At 34.0% G+C, this 6,567-nt stretch overlaps 1 pseudogene across 1 annotated transcript; it reads right to left on the reverse strand.

Moving 5' to 3' along the window:
* Nucleotides 1–212: 212 nt before the first annotated feature.
* On the reverse strand, nucleotides 213–769 carry LOC309863281 (large ribosomal subunit protein uL23 pseudogene; annotated as a pseudogene). The gene has a single exon. The product of its transcript is annotated as a large ribosomal subunit protein uL23 pseudogene (transcript).
* Nucleotides 770–6,567: the final 5,798 nt, after the last annotated feature.

A 6,567-nucleotide genomic window follows, 5' to 3' on the forward strand; every position in this document is an offset into this window, starting at 1 on the left:
GTATTTGTTACATGCAACTCTTTTTTTTTTTTAAGAGTTTATTTTTAATTTTTATTTGACAGACAGAGATCACAAGTAGGCAGGGAAGCATGCTCCCTGCTGAGCAGAGAGCCAAATGCAGGGCTCAATCCCGGACCCTGAGATCAGGACCCTAGCAAAAGTCAAAGGCTTTAACCCACTGAGCCACTCAGGTGCCCCATTACATGCAACTCTTTTTTTTTTTTTTTTTTATCATGAAAAAACTGTATTTAGATTTAGCCAGCTGGACTCAGTTTAGATGATCCCAATTTTTTTGGCAACATCCAAAGCATCATAGTCAGGGGCCAGCCGAACGTATGCCTCTCCATCAGGCCTGATTAAGGTGTTGACCTTGGCTACATCAATGTCATAGAGCTTCTTCACAGCCTGTTTGATCTGGTGCTTGTTGGCCTTGACATCCATAATGAACACAAGTGTGTTGTTGTCTTCTATTTTCTTCATGGCTGACTCAGTAGTCAGGGGGAACTTGATGATGGCATAGTGGTCAAGCTTGTTTCTCCTGGGGGCACTCTTTCGAGGGTATTTGGGTTGCCTTCGGAGAGGCAGAGTCTTGGGTCATGGGAACGTAGGTGATGTGTGGATCTTCTGTGTGTGTGTGTGTGTGTGTGTGTGTGTGTGTGTGTGTGTGACTGTGGATGCCTTTCAGCACCGCTTTCTTGGCTTTCAAAGCCTTTGCTTTGGCTTCGGCTTTGGGAGGGGCAGAGGCTTCCTTCTTAGCTTTCTGTGCCATCTTTGTAAAAGGGATATCCAACGCTCATTTCCAAGGGCTTATAGAGCAGAGCCATGTAACTCTTTATCATAAATTTTACCTTTTACTTTCTAATATACATTTGCCCCCCCCTTTTTTTAAAGACTTCCTTAATCATCCTGTTTTCCCTCATTTTGTGCCTTTTATATTAAGTACACAAGTACACTAATCCAACCCCCCACTCCGAGGTCTTTACTGGTTTGGGGAGCTTTAATTTTTTTTTCAACTATGAGGTTCAACTAGTATATGAGATTATTTTATTTTTCCTCCTGTGCTGTCCTCTCTTCTCTAATCTTTTTTTCATTTTGTTAGAACATGTAACATTAATATATAGAATATGTAACATTTAATATAACATTTTGTCTGTTATCTTCTTACTTTGAGTCTTAGATTTTTGTTTAAATATATCTATAGCTCACCAATCATTCTTTTACCACATCTTTCTAATAATTCCTTTGTGGCTGTAGGCTGTCTCTTCTATATTCATCAGGAAAACCTCATCTTTTTTTTTTTTTTTTTTTCATGTTTAAACAGTTTTTTCTATGGCCTTGATATAAATGCCTGACTTGCTTTTTCTTTTCTCGAGCTTCTTGAAAATGTTGCTCACCTTACCATTCTTTCGTTATTGGTTTTAAGGGTTAGGGTTACATCCAAATTCTTTCTGGTAGATGAGTTTGGATGGAAAGTTCACAGAGAATTTTTTTCCTTTTAATATTAAACTCTATTAATTTACTTGGGTATGCCTAGAAATTGATAACTATGAATCAGTTCACCTAGCTGCATATGGTTAGTGTCAATATATAGATTCAGTTTCTCTTTTTTATCTGGGGGAAGTTTTCTTGGATTATAATCTTAATCGATTAGTTCTGTTTCATTTATTTATCATATTCTGCATACATTTTAATTATATCAATGCTGATCTCCTTGGTCTGTCTTTTATCTCCATCACATATCTTCTGATCATCATTTTGTCTATTTTTTATTTTATTTTATTTTTATTTTTATTTCTGCTTGTCACTGCATGCTTGTCAATGTGTACTTTATTATATTTTAAAAATGTACTTTGTTTTATTAAATTATTCTCTTTTGAGTCTCTAAAATTTAATCATTTCTCCAAATGATTTTCACTTTTAATTATTTACTTTAATTGATTTGACAGCTAGAGATCACAAGTAGGAAGAGAGGCAGGCAGAGAGAGAGGATTTTACTTTTATTTTGATAGAACTCCATCAGCTCTCATTTGACAGCTTCCTGATTTTATCATTTTTGATCTGTGTTTAATTGCAGATGAAATTTATTTACACTTATTTCTATAGACACTTCTTTGAAAATATGTTTCAAACATTTTTTGTTTTCCTTTTGCTTTCCTTCATGTTTGCTTTATGTGTGTGTTTTGGGGAGACAGATTTTTACCACAGAAATTTATTGTTTGTTTGTTTGTTTTTAAGATTTTGTTTATTTATTTATTTATTTAGTTGACACAGAGAGAGACAGCACAAGCAAGGGGAGCGACAAAAGTAGAGGGAGAAGCAGACTCCATTAAGCAGAGCCTGGTGCGAGGCTCAGAGCCAGAAGGGATCCTAGGATCATGATCTGCGTCAAAGAAAGACACTTAACCAGCTGAGCCACCCAGGTGCCCCTGTTCTTTTCTTTTTCTTCTAGCAAAAGTTTGTTGAGATATTGTTAGCTATTTTCAGTTCATTCTGAAACTCTGTCCAACAAAAGGAAGTTATTCTCTGTAGGCAAGAGTAACAGTTCTGGGTGGTTGACTTGGTGATTTATGATAATGACTTTGTTTCTTAGCAAGGCAAGGTGTAATTTCATTATTTTCATCTTTTTAGTGAAGAGAGGGTTGCTTTTCTGATTTTGTGAAACTGCAATGATTCTGTAGGACCTATAGTTTCTACTTCTTTACTCATTTTTTCCCACCCTGCTGCCTAGTTGCAAATGTTCTTTAGCCCCTCTAGGTTGGTTCCCTCTCCCCTGGTAGTGGTCCTCCCCAAGACAGCCTCCTCATAATTAGTATCCTTTCAACTCCTTCCATTCAGTTCTCCAGTAGTCAGCATTCACATGCACCTTATCTCAGAACTGAATTCCCTCAGGCAAGACTGAACTCTCTCATTCTGAAAATGATTTTATCAGTGTGTCATGTTTAGGGTCCTGAGGAATGTTTTTTCCTGTGCAGTCTCTGCCTGATTAGTTATGGGCTCCAGGATGGATCTGATGGTACAGAATGCTTCCCTGTATTTTGTAATACACTCTGTTTCTGAATTCTGCTATAGAATAATGTTGAATTTTGGCTTTATTTTCTCTTTTAGATGATCTGGGTTGGACTATAATTCAGGCAGCAGCCATTAGCCCAGAAGATGCTGAAACATGTGTTTAATTTTTCCAAAAGTTGCCATTTACCTAGAAATAGAATTTACCTCTGCAAGCATAGAAAATATATGATACATGACATATATCTATAGAGTATGTGTATAACTATAGATTACATATATAGTTACATCAGGGGAAATTAAATTTCAGAAAATAAGTTTTTAGAGACCCATAAATGTAAATTTTTTAAAAAGAAACTTAGAAAATAGTATTACCAAAGACCAAATCCACCACCTTCCTCAAATTATTAAGTAAATATTATTAAATCAATGTGGTGTACTAATTTACAATTCTTCACATTTTCTCCCCAGGTGTTTCACCTAAAATTTAGAGGTCTTTAGCTAAGTAATGTATAATTATTAGATTTGTATTTTCACTTCTTTTTGTGACTATAGTCAAATTTTCTACAACTTCTTATATTTATGTAGTTCTGCAGTAAAGGAGAATGATAAACACAACATTTAGTGTGTATAAGTCCAATTTAATACAGGAGTTTTATAAATGAGAACACTGCATAACCAAATATAATATTCACAGACAATAAAGTATTCTGAAATCAACAGCATGTAAAGAGTAAAAATGAATAAATGCATTAACAAATAGAAATGTTCAAGGGAAGTCCAAAAATGATTCAGGCAATAAAGCTCTACACTAAGTCAATAAATTTGTTTTATTTAAAGTCTGCCTGGAACATTCAGCCAACCTCAGAGGATCTCATAAAGACTTGAGGCTAATGGACTATATCACACATTAATGCCGCATGCACAGGCACCTGGCATTCCTACAGACAATGTAGCCAAAGGCCAGTACTCCAGTGGTCTGTAAGGCTAATGTTAGATTTCTAACAATAGGGTAATATCAGCAGGAAGTACAACAATTGGGCAGTCAGAGTAAAAAGCTACAGCTAGCTACAATGAAGTGCATCAGCATGGGACAAGCAAACAGAAAATGCTAGAAATGCAAAACCCAAGAAAAGTAAAAAACAAAAGCCGTCTCAAATTACAACCTGTGGCTACTGCTGTGCTATTGTGCAAAACATCACTGTGCACATCACATTGTGCACTCAAACACACACATCCATAATTAAAATTGAAAACTTCTCTATGTTCAATATTTTGAAGAAAATGACCAAAATATTTTCTACATTTTAAAATTATACCATAATTCAAAACATTTAATTCCAATTATGAACTAATAGAGGCTCATGATCAGAAATATCAGAAAAGCAAAATTAACCTTAGCTAAAAAAATAACACTCAAATGAGAAAATGTAGTTCGAGGGAGGTATAAAACAAACAAACAGTGGCCAAGTCCTGGGGTAACTCCTGGCTATCAAGAATTTTTTTTTTTTTTTAATTTGTTTGGAAAGAGTCCCAGCAGTGAGAAATAAAATGAGGAAGAGATTTTTAACTCTGTCTTTATCTCACCTTCTCATGGTCATCAAGGGTCACTATCTGGTCCCATGGTCACTTTAAGATGTATAACATCATCAACTCTGTAGACCACCAATTGCCCCACAGGTGAGATCACAGCAGCTGGAAATCCTGCTGGGCTAAGAAAATGCTAAAAGGCAAAGCAGGTTTGAAGAGCTGGATTAGGCTAGGCGTGCACTCCATCATAGCTGCAGGGCTGGTGACTTACATCCTAACTGTCATTTTTCCTTCCAGTATTGTCATTTCAAAGACTTTAAAAAACCAACCCTGAAGAAAGAAGTTGTTGGTGGGGAAACAGCTCACCAGCATATGTCTCAGTCATTCTGGGAAGCCTGTGTCTCTTCTTGCAAAAGCTCATCTCTCTCTTCTCATTATAACTCACCAAGAGAGACAAGGCCTAGACTTTGGCCCCTCTTTAGGTACACATTACCAGATATGATAACTCCTAACTCCAAGGAGAAATGAGCTCAGAGTCAGTAAGCTCTATCTGTCAGGAACATAGTAACAGTCAAAGGAAGACATTGCATAGTAGAGGAAGCAGAACTCTGAGAATACATAATAAAACATAATAAATAAATTTTTAAAAAACAGAATAAATATAATCCAAAATCTCAACATGTTAAGAGAAGATATTGATTACACAAAGCAAAAATACTTGTGTACTTTTCTTAAATTACATGCAAAACACACATAGGTACGTATGTTTTATGTTCAAGTATGAATGTGATTTTGTATAAGCCAGTTTTTCTATAGAAGAAGGGGAGACTTTGAATTACCTTTCTTTTCCTTTGCTTCCTCTTGCTCCCAAATCACAGACCTATATCCATAGCCCCCTCCAATACATACACACACTGACTTAATGAATGAGTAGTGACTCACTTAATGAGTCCACATATGGTAGGACTGGGAGAGAAATTTAAATTTCTCTCTTAAATTTTTTAAAAAATTTCTTCTTAAATACTCTTTTAAAATTTTCTTAAATTCTCTTAAATTTTAAATTAAATTTTAAAAAATAATATATTATTCAGAAACCTTTGCATATGTCTTTCTTCATATATAGTAGATATACCACTAAGACAACTAATACTGCCCTAATTTAAACCTTAAACTATCTAGAATTTATTTCTGGATAGGATATAAAATGTATATCTATTTTTATTCCTTCGTGGTGAATTTTAAACTATATAATGTCTTATATTACATATTTCACTTTGTATTGAAATAGTGTCTCGTGCATTGTTAAGAAAATAATGATGATCTATTTTGTTTCTCTGTTTTATTCCACTATCTGGTGTCTATAAGGGAAGTTTCACCTTGACATTCATAATTTTCATATGATTCTATTGGAATTTTGTGTGCATTTTTAAAATTTCAGGTTACTTTTCCAAATCCAACAAATGGAATTATATTAAATTTACAAATTTATTTTTGTACAATTGGGTTTTTTTTTCATTTTTAATCAAGTGGAATGACAAATATTGTCTGCCTTTGACTAGGATTATATTTTAAATTAATCAAAATTATGATAGCTTTCTTAATATAAGAATTATACCTTTTAAAAACATTTTTCCTATGTAATGTACACACAAACCTTTTGCCTTGATTTTCAGTGGAACTTTTTCTCTCACTTATATTATATAGGTGTCTATTGCTATAAGGGGGAATAAGTAGTGGATCCACATGTTGACACAGAATCTTATTATTAACTATAGTATCTTTAAAACACTATTTTATGGGTTTTAAGGTATAAAATCATATTATCAGAAGAAGTTAGTTTTAACTGTTCTTTTCCATTTTTTCTTCTAGTTATTACTTTTTTTCACTTGTACGAGTTCCAAAAAATACAAGTAATAATGATAAAGGACATTATTGCTTTAATTCAATTACTTCAGTGTTTCTCTATTTAAAATAATGTTTGCTCTTCAATTTTGTTAAATAGACTATTACATTTAAATAGTTAGCATCTCT

This window comes from Mustela nivalis (assembly GCF_964662115.1).
Source record: "Mustela nivalis genome assembly, chromosome: 4".
In the NCBI taxonomy this organism is placed as follows: domain Eukaryota; kingdom Metazoa; phylum Chordata; class Mammalia; order Carnivora; family Mustelidae; genus Mustela; species Mustela nivalis.